Source organism: Bos javanicus, chromosome 2, assembly GCF_032452875.1.
Source record: "Bos javanicus breed banteng chromosome 2, ARS-OSU_banteng_1.0, whole genome shotgun sequence".
Taxonomy (NCBI): domain Eukaryota; kingdom Metazoa; phylum Chordata; class Mammalia; order Artiodactyla; family Bovidae; genus Bos; species Bos javanicus.
Genome location: NC_083869.1, coordinates 104,115,996 through 104,137,406, shown reverse-complemented (window position 1 = coordinate 104,137,406; position 21,411 = coordinate 104,115,996). Strand labels below are relative to the sequence as shown.

The window sequence follows — 21,411 nt, the reverse complement described above, 5'->3', positions numbered from 1 at the left end:
ATACGTGACTCCTAGAAAAACCATAGCTTTGACTAGACATACCTTTGTTGGCAAAATAATGTCTCTGCTTTTTAATATGCTGTCTAGGTTGATCATAGCTTTTCTTCCAAGGGGGAAGCATCTTTTAATTTCATAGCTGCAGTCACCATCTGCAGTGATTTTGGAGTCCAAGAAAATAGTCTCTCACTGTTTCCATTGTTTCCCCATCTATTTGCATGAAGTGATGGGACCAGATGCCAAGATCTTAGTTTTCCGAATGTTGAGCTTTAAGCCAACTTTTTCACTCTCCTCTTTCACTTTCATCAAGAGGCTCTTTAGTTCTTCTTCACTTTCTGCCATAAGGGTGGTGTCATCTGCATATCTGAGGTTATTGATATTTCTCCCGGCAATCTTGATTCCAGCTTGTGCTTCACCCAGCCTGGCATTTCGCATGATGTACTCTGCATATAAGTTAAATGAGCAAGGTGACAATATATAGCCTTGACGTACTCCTTTCCCGATTTGGAACCAGTCTGTTGTTCCATGTCCAGTTCTAGCTGTTGCTTCTTGACCTGCATACAGATTTTTCAGGAGGCAGGTGAGGTAGTCTGGTATTCCTGTCTCTTGAAGAATTTTCCACAGTTTGTTGTGATCCAAGTGCCTCAAGTTGTATTTTTTTAAGTTATAGTTAACTAGTTATAAATTTGAAACATGAGGGATTATCAGCAAATTAAGCCTTCAGTGAACTACTTCTGTGATGACTTTGGTTTTTCCTTGAACAAGTGAGATCATCAGAAATACCTGCCTGTGTAGAGTCAGGGAGACTCCTCCACAGAATACCTGGATTTTCACAGCAGTTTTTTGATATAAATGAGTTATTTAAAAAAAGTGAGAGAGGCTTCCCTGGTGGTTCAGTGGTTAAGACTCTGAGCTCCCAGTGCATGGGGCCCCGGGTTCAGTCCCTGGTCAGGGAACTAGATCCCACATGTTACAACTAAAGATCCTGCATGCCACAACTAAGACCCTGTTTAGCCAAAAAAAAAAAAAAGAATGTGAGAGAGAGACCCTAAGAGGTTTTCTCTTCCTGATAGCATCTAGAAATGGGCTTGTGACTCAGGGTTCGACGCCCTTCCCTCTGGGGAGGAGAAGCAGAGCTACAGGATCTGAGGATTTAGGGCAGATAGCTATATGATTGTCTCTGTTCTATATTTTAAATGGGAGCAAAAATAATCATGTGGTAAAATAAGTCTATGGCCCTAGAACTTTATACAGAAGATTGTAAAACACTTTGCAGCTTATTTCCCTCTTCAAAAAATACCAGTGTGTCTAATTTTTCAAGGTATCTGCTATTTAGGGTTTGTTTCAACAAAATTCTGCCTAATGTGTCTAACCTATTTATTAGTTAATTTTATTAAAAACAATGTGTCTAATGTTCAGTTAGGCAAGCTTGATTTCAAATGAGTACTTTCAGTTCTTCATATCCCCGAGAATCAAGTATTTTCTAGTCTTGATGTTTATTTAGTGTTAACAATGCAGAAAACTCCTTTATGCTCTTCCTGCATCTCCTTCCTCTCAACTCAGTATAAGGACAAACTGATTTCTATTTGCCATGCAGTTAGAATTTCTGCTTTCATCAAAGTAAGGACCCACTTTCAATTTCACAACTGTTCTTAGGTCAACATGTTGGGCATGTATGCCAGGGGACCTGGTTGTTTGCTCATGCAAATCTCACAGGCTTATGATACCCTGGGTGTGTCACTTCCGCCCCAGATCTAGTAATCAGCTTTGCAGGTCTTGCACTTGATTTTCTCAGGGCACACAGAGCTGTTTCAACTTAGGGGGCATATTATTCAGAGAAACAGAAGCAGGAGGATGTGTGTGTGTGTATCTATATCTCTATATCTGTATATTTACCCCTATATCTATCTCTCTCTACTTCTCTATCTTATCTGTCTCTATCATTCTATCATATTTACCTATTTACATTTTTTTGTTTAAAGGAAATGGTTCACACAATTGTGGAGACTTGGTGAGTCAGCATCTGATGGGGGAGGCTGGAGATTTAGGGGTAGTTGAAATTCAAGTTCAAAGGCAGAATTCCTTCCTGCAGAGAGGAGGGTAATCTTTGTTTTAATCACTACCTTCAAGTGATTAGGTAGGGCCCACCCACATTGAGCTTCCTTCCTTAGCTGATAAAGAATGCGGCTGCAATGTGGGAGGCCTGGGTTCGATCCCTGGGTTGGGAAGATACCCTGGAGAAGGGAAAGGCTACCCACTCCAGTAGATTCTGGCCTGGAGAATTCCATGAACTGTATAGTCCATGTGGTTGCAAAGAGTCAGACATGACTGAGTGACTTTGACTTCACCCACATTATAGAGAGTAATCTGCTTTACTCCCAGTGTGATAATTTAAATATTAATCTCTTACACAAAATACCTTCAGAGAAACATCCAGAATATTTGACCAAATATCTGGGCACTGTGACTCAGCCAACTTGACACACAGATGAACCATCATAGAGGATTTTACTAACACTAACCAAATTTGCAAGAGACTGCCATGTAAACCCGAATGTATGTAACCATTTGATGGGCCATAAAGTTGACTAATCTGTCCAGCCTCTCCCATATAATGAAATATGTAAAGGAAACTAGTGACCATACTGGAAGGTGCCTGGGGAAGAGGGATCAGAGATCAGCGGCACTGACATCAGTGGAGTACTTGCTGTGCACCCAGTGCTGCTCTCAGTACATGACATTGTGCTTGAGCTCGGTCACTAAGTCATGTCTGACTCTTCAACTCCGTGGACTGCAGCCTGACAGGCTTCTCTGTCCATAGGATTTCCCAGGCAAGAATACTGGAGTGCGTTGCCATTTTCTTCTCCAGGCCAAGCCAAGTCAAGTTGCTCAGTCGTGCCCAACTCTTTGCGATCCCATGGACTGTAGCCTACCAGGCTCCTCCGTCCATGGAATTTTCCAGGCAAGAGTACTGGAGTGGGTTGCCATTTCCTTCTTCAGGGGTACTTCCTGGACCTGGGATTGAACCTCCTGTGTCTCTTTACAACTGAGTCTCCAGGGAAGCCATCCATATACCGTGTTGACAGCTGTTGTCCTCCAGATTTGATAACCTAGAACTTTCACCCCCGGTATAAAGTTATTCCTCTGATTTGGTTAGGACACCTGGCCCCTTGATGGTGGTGGATAGAGGTTTCTGAACATCACCTCCAGGTGACTTGTAGTTTCAGGAACTGGACATAAGCAGGGATTTGGGAGGGCAGGCAATAGAATATGGAATCAAGGGAGATCCAGAATAATGTAATATTAGATGAATCTAGGCTGCCATCTATGGGGTCACACAGAGTTGGACATGACTGAAGTGACTTAGCAGCAGCAGCAGACTGAGAGCAGGGGCTGTTTGTTTAGTCACTAAGTTGTGTCCGAGTCTTTGCGACCCGACAGATTGTAGCCCTCTAGGCTTCTCTGTCCATGGGATTCTCCAGGCAGGAATACTGGAGTGGATTGCCATTTCCTTCTCCAGAGAGCAAGGGAGATATTTCAGATATTTTAAACTGAAGAGGCTAGGCAGATACCCAACAGAGCCAGCAAATTAGTAATGGAAGGTAAGATCTCTAGACATTTCAGTTCCAGGGAAATAATCTATGTAGGTTTATTGCAGATATGATTTAATGCATTGCCAAGGCTCGGCAAGTCCTCCCTATCCCATTTTCTCCCATGGAACCCCTTGACTCTTTTCTCAGTCCAATAGTGATGTCATGCGTGTTGCCTATGGACAGCTACACTTCTAAAATTGAAGACACATTCATTTTCTTAATTTGTTATTTAATATATAAAGCTGGACTGAGAGCATAGAAATTGAGGAGGCTATTGAGCTTTGAGGAATCTCTGCCTAAATAGACTGTGGCAGCCTTCAGCAAAGTATATGTTTTCCTCTGGCAGAAAGGAGAGAGCCCAGGGGAAGTGGTGGCCTCTGAGTGGTATCCCTTGTGATCAAAATAGCTCCTTGCTTCCTCATCAGTCCTTTTGGCCCCATTCATTGGCTTGAAATTCTTTTAATGTGGAGTACCCTAAGTATCAAATCCAAGTTACATCAGCTCACAGGGCAGTTCTGCTGTTGGCAGTCCATCCTATACATATTCTTTTACCGTTAAACAAAGATACGTGTTCTTTGCAGTAGTATTTTGAAAAGTAAACATCTGAAATAAAAATCTTTGATGGTTAAAAAATAATGAGGTTAAAAAAAAAAAAAGAAAGCAGTGCTTGTGATGAGCCAGTCTGAAGCTTGAGGCAAAAAGAAAGGTCAGTTATACTGTTTGTATTGAAAAATGTTATTATTTGTTCATTGTGTATTTTTTTATGTTGTTTTTTAAAAATATTGCATTAAAATATTTATCTTGAGAAAAATAATGAGGTAGGATTTACAGATCCTGGCTTGGAAAGATAGTTATGATCTATTGCTAAGTGGGTATGTATATGTGTAGAAAAATGTCCCATTTGTATAAAAGTATATGTATGCTAATATATAACTAACAATTTCTTTGTAGGGAGGTCACCTGTGAACTTTTTTTAAGCCTTGGTGACCTCTGGGGAGTAGAAGTGGGTGGAAAAAAGGATACATTCTCTTTGAATTCCACGATCTTCTGTACTGTCTGACAGCAGTGCATACGTTTGTGTTGCTTCTGTATACTGCTGCCGCTGCTGCTGCTGCTGCTGCTAAGTCTCTACAGTCGTGTCCGACTCTGTGCGACCCCATAGACGGCAGCCCACCGGCTCCCCCATCCCTGGGATTCTCCAGGCAAGAACACTGGAGTGGGTTGCCATTTCCTTCTCCATCTGTATACGTCTACTTGGTATAAAATAATTATTTCACAGCACATTTTGTGGAGGCTATTTCCCTGGGTCTTTCTAATCTGTCTTGTTTTGGTGTGGGTATGTTTGAAGAAAGGGGAAGAAGTGGGAAGAAGGAGAGAGACAGGAAGGGAGAGACAAGAGATTAGAAGAGAAAATGAGAGAGACCTTAGGAGGAACTGGAGCACGCTTTGAGGAATCCTGCCAAAATGGACTGAAGGGCAGAATGTGCATGAAGCAGTCAGTTGGTATTTATCTTTTTAACATTCTAAGATTCATCTGATAAAGCAGGCTCTTTCTCTGGAGCTTACCTCCCCTCCAACCGCCTGTGAATTCACATGGTAATTAACAGAGCTGTGGTTGTCTGCTCCCTCCCCACCCCCACCTTCTCCACTGCCCCTCCCCCACCACTTCTTTTGATTGGTCTTGGTTGTCTTAGAGTAACAGAAAACGGCTCTTAATTGCACAGAGCCTGCCAGAGCCCTGGATACTGGTGCGCTGGGACTGCAGGGTGTGAATGTGCTCAGCTGGGGAATCTCGGAAGGCTTACGGGGAGTCCTCTGTAAGAATAGCTTTCTGGTTTTGAGTGGATGCAGGGAGTGGGAGCTGGCAGGGAGGCGGGGTGGATGGCAGCACCCGCCCAGTTATGTTGGGGGCCCAGATCTGTCGTTTCTCCGCCCTAAAATCCCCAGAGTGTTCTGAAAGGAGATCATATTTTTCTTGAAATGAAACCAACCTTCCATTTAGGTATTCAGTCCCTGGGTAGCTGTTTTTACATCATAATTAGACCATGTGACCATGCTGTCCCCGCAACCCTGGAGGGAGCTGTGCCCTTTGATGGGTTTGCAATACAAGAGGCAGGTCAGGTGGCTTATGAATGAATACAAACTGGCTCTGCCCTCTTGAAATAATCCTTCTGTTTAATTAGAAATGAGGTGAGGTAAAGTCACTCCCAAGCTTGTTTACCACATTGCTGTTGTCATTATTAAATAACTTGGAGCCTAGACCTAGAGATTATCATACCAAGTGAAGGAAGACATACAGAGAAAGACAAATACCATATGATACTACTCATATGTGGAATCTAATTTTTAAAAAAGATACAAATGAACTCATTTACAAAACAGAAGCAGATTTATAAATGTTGAAAAAAAACTTAACGGGTACCAAAGAGGAAATGTTGAGGGATGTGTGGATAAATCAGGAGTTTGGGATGCACACACCAGTACTGCTATATATAAGGTAGATGACCGAAGGGCCCTACTGAATAGCACAGGGAACTCTACCCAGCATTATCTGATAACCTATGTGAGAAAAGAATCTAAAAAGTGATGACTATTTGCATAAGTGTAACTGAATCACTTTACAGTACACCTGAAACTAACAAAACATTGTAAATCAGTTATACTCCAACAACATTAAAATATTTTTTGAAAATTAAATGTGTGTGTGTGTGTTAGTTGCTCAGTCGTGTCTGACTCTGTGTGACCCCATGGACTGTGGCCCACAAGGCTCTTCTGTCCATGGGATTCTCCAGGCAAGAGTACTGGAGTGGATCAGTCAGTTCAGTTGCTCAGTCGTGTCCAACTCTTTGTGACCCCATGGACTGCAGCATGACAGGCCTCCATGTCCATCACCAACTCCCAGAATTTAATCAAACTCATGTCCATTGAGTCCGTGATGCCATCCAGCCATCTCATCCTCTGTTGTCCCCTTCTCCTCCTGCTCCCAATCCCTCCCAGCATCAGGGTCTTTTCCAATGAGTCAGCTCTTCGCATGAGGTGGCCAAAGTACTGGAGTTTCAGCTTCAGATCAGTCCTTCCAAAGAACACCCAGGACTGATCTTTAGGATGGAGTGGTTGGATCTCCTTGCAGTCCAAGGCACTCTCAAGAGTCTTCTCCAACACTGTAGTTCAAAAGCATCAATTCTTCAGTGCTCAGTTTTCTTTAGAGTCCACCTCTCACATCCATGCATGACTACTGGAAAAACCATAGCCTTGACTAGATGGACCTTTGTTGGCAAAGTAGTGTCCCTGCTTTTTAATATGCTATTTCTCACTTCCACTGTATAATCATTAGGGATTTGATTTAAGGCATAACTGGAGTAGGTAGGTAAGCATAAACAAAGATTTAAAAAGAAAAATCCACTGAAACTTGCTCCGAGATATTATTATTATTATTAAGTAAACATAGACAAAACCTTAAAAAAGTAAATAACTTGTAACTAGTTTCAGTGGACCTGAGTCAAGTTTACCTGGTTCCTTCTCCGATGGATGTGGTTTGCGGTAGGAGGCCACACGCAATGAGCAGTGTGTGTTTGGGCCCCACGTCATCTGTCCTGGCTGTGGATCCAAGAACCAGAAGATCCTGTGCTCCTGCCGCTTCCCCAGGCCCAGATGCTGGGCAGTCATCAGGGAGGGGCCAGGCAGGAGGAAGGGCTCACAGACCCACCAGGATACTTTTTGTTTCATTGTGCAGTTGAATGCACCTCAGTCTCTCGGAGTTTAGTTTTTACTCTTACTTGTTTTTGCCAGCCTTGGCGAGTTTACCAGGAAGTTTTGAAACCATGTACAAGTGGTCGAAGTAAAATGTCCCTGTGGTTGAGTTTGTTGTTAAACACAGGACATGCTTCAGGGACACGAGCTTTTATCTGTTGACTCTTTGCCAGCAGTCACTTAAAGCTTGGTGGACTCCGAGGAGAGCTATGGATGGGAGTGTCCACAGCTTGTAAGAAGAGAGAGACCCTCAGACCAGGGACTGGTCAGGGTGTCTGCTCTTCCAGCCCAGCCTAGGCAATGTGCGAAAATAAGTTTTAAAATGCCCTCTTGTCATCTTACACTGCATAGACTATCATCTGTCTAAAGTCAGTGTGGTTTCTGTATTTTTTCCTTCTGGGAAATGACTGTAGGCCATGCTCTTCAGCCATCATCCATTTGCCTCTAGGCAGAAGCCTGGAGGGAAGGGTGATGGGGTGTGAGGAAAAAGGTGATGTGCAAACAGGAGACTGCTTGAAGTAAGACTGAGCTACCCAGGGATGTATTTGTCACTCCCAAGATGGGCAACCTTCGAGTGCAGAACTATTCTCCCTGCCTTTCTGGGACCCCATTGACTTCTTGACCCCCCGCCCCCTGCCCCCGCCAGGATTCTTCTCATGGTACCCTCTGGCCATGCCCCTTTTGTTGGCTCCTCACCAAGCCTGGGCCCCCTACCCCCAGTTATCCCATCACTAACATTTTTTTCCTCCCATCTTTCCACCCAATTCAACATCCTTTTACTCTCTGTAGGCTCAGCTCAACTGGAAATTTAAAAAGAAACAAGTATTAGGTCAAAGCTAGAGGAATTCAGTGAAGAGTATGAATGACTTGAAGGAGGAAATGTGTGATCCTGAACTCATCATCACTGGTGAAATGTGAGAAAGAGCGGAGGTTTTCTGAGCAGAGAGGTCCCTCAGTGTGGTGGTTTCTTGCTGGGCGTCCAGATGTATTCATGCCTGTTGTCACTGTGGTTTTTGGTCCTGAACTAGGGTTGGAGCAACCTTATCACCTTGGAAACACTGCCAGACGCATGCCATGTGAGATTCCTGGGGTAGGGACAGAATCTTGTCTGAGGTCCCTGAGGATGGAGGTCAGGGCACTGGATGAGCCAGTCTGCCTCTTATCCCAGAGGATTTTGTGGGGCCTAAGGGCTGAATTGTTGAAAGGAGTGGACTTTGGCATAGACTGGCAGTCAGCATCAAGCACAGCAAGCACCAGCCTTGAGCTGCATAAGAATGTGGACAGTGAGCTGGGGGTGCCTGGGTATGCTAGCCATCTGACTGAGGTCAGGTAAGGCAGGGACATTTGAACATCATCTCCCTTCGAGCTGGCAGATCTTCTGCTGATGTGGAAACACTGGCTGCCGTTCACACCACTCACTCTGCCTGTTCTTCTGCCCTAGTTTGGAAAGGTCTTTCCTTCCTCTCTGGTTTCTCCTGCTCCTGGCTCTTCTTCCAGCCATGGAAAGCAGAGGGCAGGGCTTTGTAATGTGTCCCAGCAGGGAAACAAGCAGAACCTGATTTTTTTTGTCCATCCTTCTCTGCATTTTGCTTGCTCACATTTTCACCCTTGTCTGGGCTTGCATTTAAAGTGAACGTCTCGGCCGATGCGGGCTTAGATTTAGTCACTGATAGGAACTGGCTCAAGCCCACATGTATCTAGGTTTTTCATTGCTGAGTGTTTTTGAACTCTCAGCATTTTCATTGATGCTTCAGTTCTCACCTTCATATTTTGATCCATGACATGCTGTTTATCTTTTACCTGCTTTAAAGTGACATTTAGGGGATAGAAAGCATCTTCAAACATATTTGGGCTTCCCTGGTGGCTCAGACAGGAAAGAATCTGCCTGTAATGCAAGAGACCCAGGTTGGATCCCTGGGTGAGGAAGATTCCCTGAAGAAGGGAATGGCAACCCACTCCAGTATTCTTGCCTGGAGAATTCCACGGACAGAGAAGCCTGGCAGACTACAGTCCACGGGGTCGCTGTGAGTCAGACACGACTGAATGACTAACACTTTGAACATAAACACTAGAAGTGTTTCAGAGGGACCATTCTCTGTTGGGTGGAGAGTAGTTACTATTGCTGCTTCTCTTTTTTCACTGCAGTGACTTATTTTCTTCCTTTCTTCCTTTCTTTTTTAAAAGTGTTTATTTCTTTGACTGCACCTGGTCTTTGTTGCCTCATGCATGACCTTTGATCTCTGTTGAGGCACATGACATCTTTAACTGTGGGGTGTGAGCTCTCAGCTGTGATATGTGGGACTAGTCCCCTGACCAGGGATTGAACTCAGGCCTCTGGAACTGGGCGTGTGGAGTCTTAGCCACTGGATCACCAGGGACGTCTGGCGCTGTCTGTCACCTTTTCAACCTATCGTGGCCGTGTACAGTGTGCTTCTGGCACATGTCACCTTCCTTGCAAGCTCATCAGTCATGTTGCATTAGGGCTCACTTTAATGACTTCATTTTAACTTGATCACTTTTGTAGAGACACTGTTTCCCAATAAAGTCACACTCTGAGGCACTGGGGGTTAGGACTTGGCATACAAATTTTGTGGGGACCAGAAATAGTTACTTTGTTTGGTCATCAGATGTAGACCATGTGGTTATAGCAGTGTTTAAAGAGCCTGCCCTCAGGGAGCTTACATTCTATTAAAAGGACACTGACAACAAATAATGCAGGTTTTGCTTGCTCCTTAGAAGGAAAGCTATGACAGACCTAGATAGTGTATTAAAAAGCAGAGACATCACTTTGGTTGCAGAGGCCCGTATAGTCAAAGCTATGGTCTTTCCATTAGTCATGTATGGATGTGAGAGTTGGACCATAAAGAAAGCTGAACACCAAATAGTCGATGCTTTTGAATTGTGGTGTTGGAGAAGATTCTTGAGAGTCTCTTGGAAAGCAAGGAGATCAAACCAGTCAATCCTAAAGATTAAAATTAACCCTGAATATTCATTGGAAGGACTGGTGCTAAAGCTGAAACTCCAATATTTTGGCCACCTGATGCAAAGAGCTGACTTATTGGAAAAGACCCTGATGCAGGGAAAGATTGAAGGCAGGAGGAGAAGGGAGCAACAGAGAATGAAGACGGTTGGATGGCATCACTGACTTATTAGACATGAGTTTGAGCAAACTCCAGGAGATAGTGAAGGACAGGGAAGCTGGCGTGCTGCAGTCCATGGGGTCACAAAGAGTTGGACAGAACTTAGTGACTGAGCAACAACACAAGGTTATGTAGCGGTGGAAAAATTTTCCTTTCTTCCCTTCTTTGGCTGGACTGATAATTAAATTGATATAAGACAGATTAACAGGAGAAAAATAAACTTAATTATGTACATATGAGATTCTCATAAAGATATGAAGACTCAAAGGGCAACCACATAATTGAAGTTTATGTAACATCCTGAATGAAGAAAAGGGGTGTGGAAGTCTGGGGGTTCAAAGTTGGAGGAAAGCCATTCATGGGAAGGCAGAGGAGATGTTTGAAAAACAAGTTTCCCTGTTATGCAGATACGTTTCCTAGATAAAAAATAATTATGGGTACAGGCCACCTTTCCAATATAAATTTAGGTGGTTGACTTTTCTTAAATCTGATGGGTTTTGATTGCCTTTACCCTCAAATATTGGGTTGGCCAAAAACTTCATTCAAATTTTCCTGGAACATCTTATGGAAAAACCTGAATGAACTTGTTGGCCAACCCAGTAATCCTTATGCCAAAGAGATATGTTTTAGGGTAACAAAACCTTCTCCCCTTTCAGTTGTGATAAGCATTTGGAAGAAAAATAAGATAATATGAGGGAACAGAAAGTGACTTTGGGCTCAGTGCAGAGACCTGATTGGGCTGGGAACTGAGCCTTGTAAAGGGCATTCCAGGCAGAGGGACAGCACGTGCAGAGGCTCAGGGCAGCAATGAGCACGGTGTGCCGGGACAGCAAGGAGGCCAGCGTGGCTGCAGCAGAGGGAGCCAGGGGACGGTCTGTGCTGCACGACCCTGAGCAGACTGGCAAGGACCAGACCCCTCAGGCCTGATAGGCTCTGTGAGGGTTTAGAATTCTAAGAGGGGTAGGGAGGGCTTTTGAATTAATCAAATAGGAAATGCTACTTTGTTCCTTTGCAAGATCTGTTCTTCTCTGGCCCCAGTTACTTCTATTCTGGGCAGCTTGCACTCCCTGGGAGTCCCGAGCAGGCCTGGCCTTGCACTGTGCCTCTCCTCCGCATTGGGAGATACGTCTCCACGGGAACCCTGATCTCTGCACACACCCTGAGCAGAGACTGTCTGCCCTTTGTCTGGACTGTCTTGTCAGGGTGTTTTACAGTGAACAGCCTTGGGAGGTAGAGCCAGGTCTCCTTCTGGAGCAAAGGGTGGGTGGGTCTTTCCCATTATAAAAGGTCAGGTTCCCTGAGTTTAGGGTTCCTTTCCTGTAATGTAGCCTACTGCACGTGTAGGCATCATTTAGCTCTCTTCTCACTACTGGGTGGGATTTGGCCTGAAGAATGCTGATCTGCTCCTGCTGGAGTCTTTGTTTCTGACCCTGGAGTCTTGTGTCTTTTTCCAACACTCATGAAACTGTGGCAGAAGACCATGTTAGTTTCTAAGCTTGTGAGTCAAATCTCAGATGCTTGACAATTCTCAACACCCTTAAAATAGTTCTCATGTTGGCATCATGACTGAAAGTTTGACCATGGGTCAATGCTTTGGTGTATGTGTGTGGTTTTTAAACTTTTTTTCTGTTATTTTTGGAACTCTTCACACTTCCCTCTTCCATGAAACCTACCAGAAAACAGATCTAATTGAAACTGCCCTGGTCTGAGGAAAGGCAAGAACTTAGAGGGCAAGGTGAGGACATGGTCTCAGAAGTTTCTCTGCTTAATGGCCTGTGAACCATGGAGCACTGACGCGGCTTTTAATGTAAGAAATGTTAAGTGCTGTCATCCTGGGTACCTGCATTTTAAGGATTCAGACCTCCTTTGAGTGAGATGTGTGCACTGTGGAAATGGGGGTGGGAGTGTTTCTGAGAGTAAGTCAGGTGGACTGGATTCCTCCATGCCACGTGTCTCTCTCCACAGTCTAGGCAAGCTGTGGTCCACGGGCCAAATTCCAGTTTTATTGGAACACAGACACTCCCACTTGTTTATATGTGTTTTCTGGATGCTTTGGTGCTTCAGTGACAAAGATGAGTAATTGTGATGGAGACCTTGTGTTCTGTCAGTTCAGTTCAGTTCAGTCGCTCAGTTGTGTCTGACTTTTCCAATGAGTCAGCTCTTCGCATCTGGTGGCCAGAGTATTGGCGTTTCAGCTTCAGCATCAGTCCTTCCAATGAATATTCAGGACTGATTTCCTTTAGGACTGACTGCTTTGATCTCCTTGCAGTCCAAGGGACTCTCAAAAGCCTTTTCCAACACCCCAGTTCAGAAGCATCAGTTCTTTGGCACTCGGCTGTCTCTGTGGTCCAACTCTGACATCCATACATGACTACTCGAAAAACCATTAAATACGTCTTGTAAACATATGAAATATGTTTTGTCAAATATGTGTTGTGAAATATGAAAAGCCATTAAATGTGTCTTGTAAACCCTAAAATATTTAGTATCTGGCTTGATGCCATCCAAGCTTTGCTTGTGGTTTGGTGCTCAGCAGAAGCTCCGATACTTTGGCCACCTGATCCAAAGAGCCAACTCATTGGAAAAGACCCTGATGCTGGGAAAGATTGAAGGCCAAAGGAGAAGAGGGAAGAAGAGGATGAGATGGTTAGATAGCATCACTGACTCAATGAACATGAATTTGAGCAAACTCTGGGAAATAGTGAAGGAGAGGGAAGCCTGGCATGCTGCAGTCATGGTGTCCCAGAGTAGGAAACGACTTAGCAACCAAACAACAGCAACATACTTGGCTCAAATGCTTGTGTGGCAGATATAATTTTTCAAACAACAAGGACACATAATCAACGCCCCTTGAGGAGGGCTCCCCACATCCACTGCTTGATGATACTTTGGAAGAAGACATCCTCTCTGGAACCTGAGAGACCCTTTGAGCCTTTTCATTTATGGGTGCAAAACAGCTGTCAATTCCTGATGCTTTTTTCTTTTGAAAAATGCCTAGAAATTATGTATCATGTTAGATTAGTCAACATTTTAAAAAACAACCTAGCATTTCTAAACATGTTAATTTTACCATGGATGGGTGCCACTGTTTTAACAATCTGAGAATTTTAAATGCAGAGGGATTGTTTTAGGGGCTTTGTTTGAATTAATTAAAGCCTGCCATGTTAATAAGGAAACAGGCAGGTGACTGACAAGGCAGAGGTCTGGAAAACTGGAAATGGTTGCCGAATTTAGGATTCATGAAGGCAGCTTCCTAATTGGCTTGACAAAGGGTCATCCATGTGTTTATGACAGCCAGTGAAGACTGAAGTAATTATAAACCATGTGTTAACCAGTGTGTTTCTGGGCAATTACAGGACTGCTTCCACTTAAACCATTATTTTGCCTTGAGGCGGAGGCATTACATCACGCTAGGGGCTTTGTCAGAGTCACCTCCAAACACTTGAATGGGGGAGCGTCATCTTTGGGTTCTGCTGAAGATGGTAGAGGAGTAAAACATGGACAGCAGGCGAGATACTGGAGTTGTAAGTAAAAATATTTTACAAGGCTTGACTCTAAATAATAACTTCCGATTGTTATAGGAACCCTGTCGTCATTGACAGCTGACAGAGCAAGCATTTTGTGCCTCTTTTGAAAGGGTCTCTGTGACTCCGTGGTGTGCCTGTGCTGGAGATGTTCTTCGAGTGATTGGGCAGTGGTTCAGTTTACAGGTCCGTGTCTTCAAAAAGACATACATAGATCACTTAGAGCAGGTCTGGAGTAGACAATGAAAATACAGAAAAATTAGAAAGTAGGAGTCAAGTGAGGGAGAGGTGGGGTGAACGCAGATTGTTAAATCAGATTCACACGGATCATAGATTTTACCCAGCGTCAAACTTCCCCTGAGAACTCAGTTGGTAAAGAATCTGCCTGTGATGCATGAGACCTAGGTTCAATCTCTGGGTCAGGAAGATCCCCTGGAGAAAGGAATGGCTACCCACTCTAGTATTCTTGCCTGGGAAATCCTATAGACAGAGGAGCCTGGCAGGCTACAGTTCATGGGGTCGCAAAGAGTCGGACACGATTGAGCGACTAAACCACCACCTCTTCCAGGCTTTACTAGCACTTTCAGTGACACAGACAATTGAGAGGCTCGGGAGAAGCAGAGAGAAGTCTGGCACACTGAGAATGTCTCCCAGGGCCCCCTGCACCCCACAGGACATGTACCCCTGACTCAGAATACTAGATGAGGTCCATGGGGTTACCTCAAACAGTGCAAAGCATTTAAATTATGAAAGAGCTCTGGTGTATGCCCCCTCATTATTCTGTAGAATATGTGACATTCTCCAGGGACTATACCCCAAAGATATTTGATGTCTTGAGTCCAAGTCATCCTATGGCCAGAGACATCCTGCTAAGGGTATTCTATAGTCAAACCTTCTTCCTAGCAAATACTGTTAGTCTAGTTACCTGGAGGTTCACTTGATAAGAAAATCAGATAGATTTACCTGGCTTCTTGGGCTTCCCAGGTGGTGTTCATGGTAAAGAATCCACCTTCCAATGCAGCGAGTTCAGTCCCTGGGTTGGGAAGATCCCCTGGAGGAGGGCATGGCAACCCACTCCAGTCTTCTTGCCTGGAGAATCCCCATGGACAGAGGAGCCTGGCATGCTACTGTCCATGATATCAATTCAGTAGTGTCCGACTCTTTGTGACCCATGGACTGTAGCCCGTCAGGCTCCTCTGTCCATGGGATTCTCCAGGCAAGAATGTTGGAGTGGGTAGCCATTCCCTTCTCCAGGGGATCTTCCTGACCCTGGGTTCGAACCCGTGTCTCCTGTGGCTTGTGAACTGCAGGCAGAATCTTTACTCCTGAGCACCTGGGGAAGCCCATAGGGTTACGTAGAGTCGGAAATGACTGAAGCAACATAGCATGAATGCACACACCTGCCTTCTTTCCTTTTTTGGGGAGGCTTACCCACGCCTACCCTCAACACACACACATATACACATAGCCAGTAAATGGACCACAGGCCAGCTATTTAACTCCTAAAGGTATAAAAAAGTGGAATTATTCAGGGTTAGGCAGAAATAAAAGCAATTTGGCAGCTTTCAAATAAAGGAAGGACAATTATAATTTGGGTTCCTGGTAATAAAGTATGGAAAAAGAGTAATTACAGAAAGGGTTATCACTATAAACAATTATTTTCATTAAAAAAAGTAGAAAATGGTCAGATTTGGGGGGTTGTTAGTTTTTCAAAGCAAATGACAGCTTCCTCCTTTCTCTCCTTCCTCCTCTCTGCTGTCTGTCTGCCTGGCTCTGCTGAGTTTTGCATGTACCGGCCACCCCCTTCCGGGTTATCGTATTGTCCTTGCTCCTTCCCCTTTTTCTTCCTTCTCTTTGAAGCTGGCAGAGATCCTGAATTCAGAGTAAATGCCCACAGAAGCAACAGTGTTTTCAGCTAAATATTGTAACATGCACAGGAACTTGCAGACTTATTGACAGGCTTTTCACTTCAGCATCAGGTGACCTAAGGTCTGTGCATTGAATCCAGAACACGGTAAATACTTTTAAAAATAAATTCGACTTACAGTAATACCCATAGCTAGATTTTTCTATTTTTGAAGCAGTTAGATACTTGGTTAGGTTAATAAAGGAAATCATTAAAAATAACAAAAATCAATAAAAATAATTCTTGGGGATATTAAAGTTTTAAAGTTTCTATTCTGAATATAAAAGAAGTACATGATCATTATGGAAAATTTGGAACATATAGGGAAAAAAATCATCTACACATAATCTTATCCTTAGATTAAACACTATTATACTACTTTATTGCATTTTTCTTTTGCTTTTTTTGAGACAAAATATACATATATATAGATATGCACAGACATGTATGTAGTTATTCTCCTCTGTCCATGGAATTCTCCAGGCAAGAATATTTTCCATTCCTTTCTCCAGAAGGGAGAATATATATATGTATTATGTATATACACTATACATAATATTACATATATACATAATATTATATATAGTGTATATATTATGTATATAGACTATACATACATATATATATGTATTATATATATTATGCATATACACTTGTATATTATGTGTGTGTATATATGTATATAATGTATATATACTAATGTGAATATATACACTTGTTTCAAAAATATGTTATGATAAATATATATAGTCTGCTTTAACTAACACTGATCACTAATGTATCATTTAAGTCTTTTTTCATCCATCATCTTTTAATTAGTGCTTTAAAGCACATTATTTGCATTGACCTTTTTTGCATTTGAGATTATTCCCTTAGGCTAGATTCTTCAAACTGTAATTCATAGATTAAAGATTTTATCCATTTTTATATACTCTGATATATACTGCCAAATAGTTTTCACTATCTGTGAAAAAAATAAAGTAACACCAGTTTCATAACTCTCAATACAAAAGAGCGCCTTTCACCACATCCTTCCCAGCACTGGATGTTCTCATTTTCTTTTATTTTTAATAGATAATTTGGCTAATTGTAAGGGTTCATAAGGGTTGCTTAGTTGATCAGTTGTGTCCGACTCTTTGCAATCCCATGGACTTTAGCCCACCAGGCTCCTCTGTCCATGGGATTCTCCAGGCAAGAATACTGGAATGGGTTGCCATTCCCTTCTCCAGGGAATCTTCCCAACCCAGAGCTCGAACCTGGGTCTCTTGCATTGCAGGCAGATTCTTTACCATCTGACCCACTAGGGAAGCCCTTATACAATTTGGCTAGACAACAACAAGACAAAATTTATTGTTTCATTGAGAATTCCTGAAGGGTAGATAATTATTTCCTAATTGATCCTTTCATGAATTATCTATCCATGGCTTCTGTCCATGGGGACACAAAGAGTCAGACACGACCGAGTGACTAAACAACCATACTTGTATCAAATGCTTTTTCCACTATGTTACTTGTCTTTTTAATATTATTTTTTCTCCGTGACTAAGTTTCAGGTTTTTATTTAGTCAAATTATATATTTTTCTGTTGCCTTGGAGGTCTTTCAAAGTAGTATGACATTTGCCCAGGTATAGGAATCAGTTCAATGAGATTATGGTACAAAAGCATTTTTAGACAGTGAAAGACACGCTACCAATGATAGGGGCAGTGACTTCTCCCCCGACTGTCACCTGGAAAGAACCTGCAGTTCTTACGGACCCACATAGAAATGTTTTCTGGTAAGGTCTGGATAAAGAGGTGTCCTTTGCAAACTGCCACTCTTCAGCATGTATTTACATTTATGGCATCTTTCCATTTGGGTGAGCCTCACTGGAGGTGCTGACTCGCCAGGCATGGTCAGCAGCTGCCATATTGCACAGCCCAGGGCTAGAGGCTGAGGGTGGGTGGCTGACCTTTGCGATGCCCTCTAGACTCTGCACGCAGACAATCCATGGTTACATCCAGACTTGCTAGGTAATTTGAAGATGCTGCCTTCCTTGAAGGTACACACTTAAAGTAATTGGCTGTTTCTGTCTTGCCAGAAATTCAAGCCCCTCTTTCCACTCCATGCACAGGAATTGACTTATTATCCTATGCCTTTAGTGACAACAACTAATTGTCTCTTTCTCGCTGTGGCCTGAGCAGCAGATCCGAGAATGGGTTCCAGTGAGTTATAGTGTCACAGGAAAACACCGAGGCCCAGTTCTTTGCACTGGCTGTGTTGGCCACATCGCCTCCTGAGTGGGGCCCTTCTACCATTGCTAAAATTGTGTGTAGGCTGGAACCACGCAAATTCGACAGGACTGACTTGAAATCTCTTTGCTTAACGGCCCCATCCGTGGCTTTGCTGGCATCCATCCACAGCCGGAGCTGCAAGTTATCCCTCGGCTTAATCTGGTTAAAACCAGAAAAAGAATTAGGTCAGTGGCCACTGGCTGCAAGGCAGTCTGTTTCCAGAACTCCAGCCGAACTGCGGAATATAAATCAGCAGGGAGAGTTGGCAAAGCATTACTTGGTACTTGCATTTGACTTGTTCTGGGTCCGACTTCTAGCCCTGGTTCTAGGTCTTAACACAAGAGCTCGCAGAGGGCAGTGGATCTACATTAGCAACCAGGGGTAGTGGTGGTTCTGTAGCTCAGTCGTGTCTGACTCTTGGCGACCACACAGACTGCAGTACACCAGGCTCTCCTGTCTTTCACCGTCTCCTGGAGTTTGCTTAGACTCATGTCCATTGAGTCGGTGATGCCACCCAACCATCTCAGGATGTACTTTTCCATGGTGCCTCAGGCAGGAACTGCAGGATGCTGTTTGGGGTTTGAGGCTCTGCCTGGTAGGTCGGGTCAAACTGCCCAAGCTGCCAGACCTTGGGCAAGTTTCACTTTATTGTCTTTTAAGTATTAGAGCAGAGGTCCCCAACCTTTTTGGCACCAGGGACCGAATTCGTGGGAGACAGTTTTTCCAAAGACCAGGGATCGGGGGATGGTTTGGGAACGATTCAAGTGCATTACATTTATTGTGCACTTATTTCTAATCTAATGCCACCTCTGATCTGACAGGAGGTACTACTTTGCAGCCTGGAGCCTGGGGACTCCTGTTAACTAGAGCATCTGGGGTGGGGGTCTCAGAGCCTAGCAGTTTGTGCAGCAAGCTTACCCAACTAAGGCCCAGCTTTCTCTGGGATTCAGAGAGAAGGCAAGTAGATGGCTCTGGAAGGTCAGGAGGAAGGAGTTGTTCAGTCGCTCAATCATGTCTGACTCTTTGCGACCCCATGGACTGCAGCACGCTAAGCTCCCCTGTCCTCCTTCACTATCTCCCAGAGTTTGCTCAGAGATGGAAACCTGTAAGTCAGAAGCTTGTTCCCTTTTTTTTTTTTTAATGTGAGCTTTATTTTTTTTAAAGATTATTTTGATGCGGACCATTTTAAAAGTTTAAATTTTATTGAATTTGTTACAGTATTGCTTCTGTTCAACTTTTGTTTGTTTGTTTGTTTTGGCCACAAGGCACGTGGGAGTCTTAGCTCCCTGACCAGGGATGGAACCTACACACCCTGCCTTGGAAAGTGAGGTCTTAACTATTGAAATGACAGGGAAGTCCCCAGAGGCTTGTTCTTATCTCCCTGGATCGGTGGGTCTGAGGAGATTAGGGGAGAGAGAACCTCATCAGAGTTTGACCTTCCCAACTGAAAAGGCTCGTTTCCATAGGCCTTAGTTACCGACCGATAGGTCTTGTGTGGAGCGGATGTTCCAGAGTAGCGAGATGTCTGGGCTGAAGCAGTAATGAAACTACTCACTTCAGACTGGGACCCGATCCCAGGCTCACCTCACCTGGGACTTGAGCCCAAGTCTTCTAACTTCTCTCCTTTGGAAGGGACTGGAATTCAGCCGCACGTGAGATGGACTTGAACCCACAATCTCTGGCTTAGAAGGGGACTCGAACCCACAGTCTCCCAGTTGAAACAGTCTGGGACTTCCCTGGTGGTCCAGTGTTAAGACTCCATGCTCCCAATGCAGGGGATCTGGGTTTGATCCCTGGTCAGGGAACTAGATTCGGCAACTAAGAGTTGGCTAAAGATCCTGCAGGCTGGAAACTAAGACCCGATGCAGCCAAATAAATATTAAGAAAAGAAAGAAAGGAAACCCCACGTCTTAGCACAGAAGGAATTCAGCAAGAGGCCAAGTGATAGGCAAGAAGTAGATTTATTATTAATGATATAGAATGCTTGTGAAAGACACAAATGGGCAGGCAGGAGGGCTCTGCCCTGAGAGCTAAGTGGGAAAGCAGGTTCATTCAAGGAGGGATATGCTCCACAGACAGAGTGTGGGCTGTTTCAGAAGTTAAGAGGCCACGAGGTGTGAGGTTGGTTATTCTTTATGGGCTGGGTAATTTCATAGGCTAATGAGTGGGGGGATTATCCCAATTATTTTAGGGCAGGGGCAGAGATTTCCAGGAATCGGGCCAGTGCTTACTTTGATGGTTGGCTTTGGAACTGTCATGGTGCTGGTGGGTGTGTCATTTAGCATATGCTAATGTATTATAATAAGCATATAATGAGGCTCAAGGTCTACTGGAAGTTAAATCTTTTGCCATCTTGGGCCTGTTAGGTTCTAACCAGTTCATGTTGCATCCTGAACAACTATGTCATTCTTTTTTTAAAAAATAATTTTATTTATTTATTTTGGCTGTTGTGGGTCTTCGTCACCGCAAGGGCTTTTCTCTAGTTGTGGTGAGGGGAGAGCTAGCCATTCTTCATTGAGGTGGGCGGGCTTCTCATTGCAGTGGCTTCTCTTGTGGTGGGGCACGGGCTCTAGGGCATGCCAGCTTCAATAGTTGCCACACGGACTCCATAGCTGCAGTTCCCGGGCTCTAGAGCGCAGGCTCAATAGATGTGGCACACAGCTTAGTTGTTTTGAGGAATGTGGGATCTTCCCAGAACAGGAATCAAACCTGTGTCTCCTGCATTGGCAGGAGGATTCTTTACCACTGAGCCACCAGGGAAGCCCCACTACGTCATTCATTTAAAGTTTGTGTCCTGTCCCCTTCTCTCCTGCCTCGATCAGGCCAAGCCTTGCTGGGAGCTGTTGGAGGGCCCTCCAAATTCTGGAGCCTCCAAGGACTGAGCACCAGGGCCCCAGGCACTGGCTCCTTCTTGGCCTCTGCTCCCTACTGCCACCTCCTGCAGTGTTCATCTGGTCTGCGGTTTCTCCTCTATCACACCGACTTTCTCATCTGATCTTGGGCTGAGGTGGAAGCAGAAGCTGATGAGTGGAGCGGCAATCTAGGAACAGTGAAATACAGTCCTGTCTTTGCTGCTCACACACCGTGGGGTGGAGGGTGGAGAGAACGGGCTTTTATAGTCCCCACAGAGGGTGCCTCTCTTGGGTGGGTGGCCTTGACTCTGTCCAGACCAAGCTCTGAGCTTCTTCTGCATAATCTCCTCTTTCCTCCTCTCCCCACTGGCCCCTTG

The 21,411-nt window shown here is 44.2% G+C and overlaps 1 protein-coding gene across 1 annotated transcript in view; it reads left to right on the top strand.

Annotated features, from left to right (window-relative positions):
- MREG (melanoregulin) overlaps positions 1 to 21,411 on the top strand; it is a 69,867-nt gene that overhangs the window by 31,617 nt on the left and 16,839 nt on the right. The window lies entirely within an intron of this gene.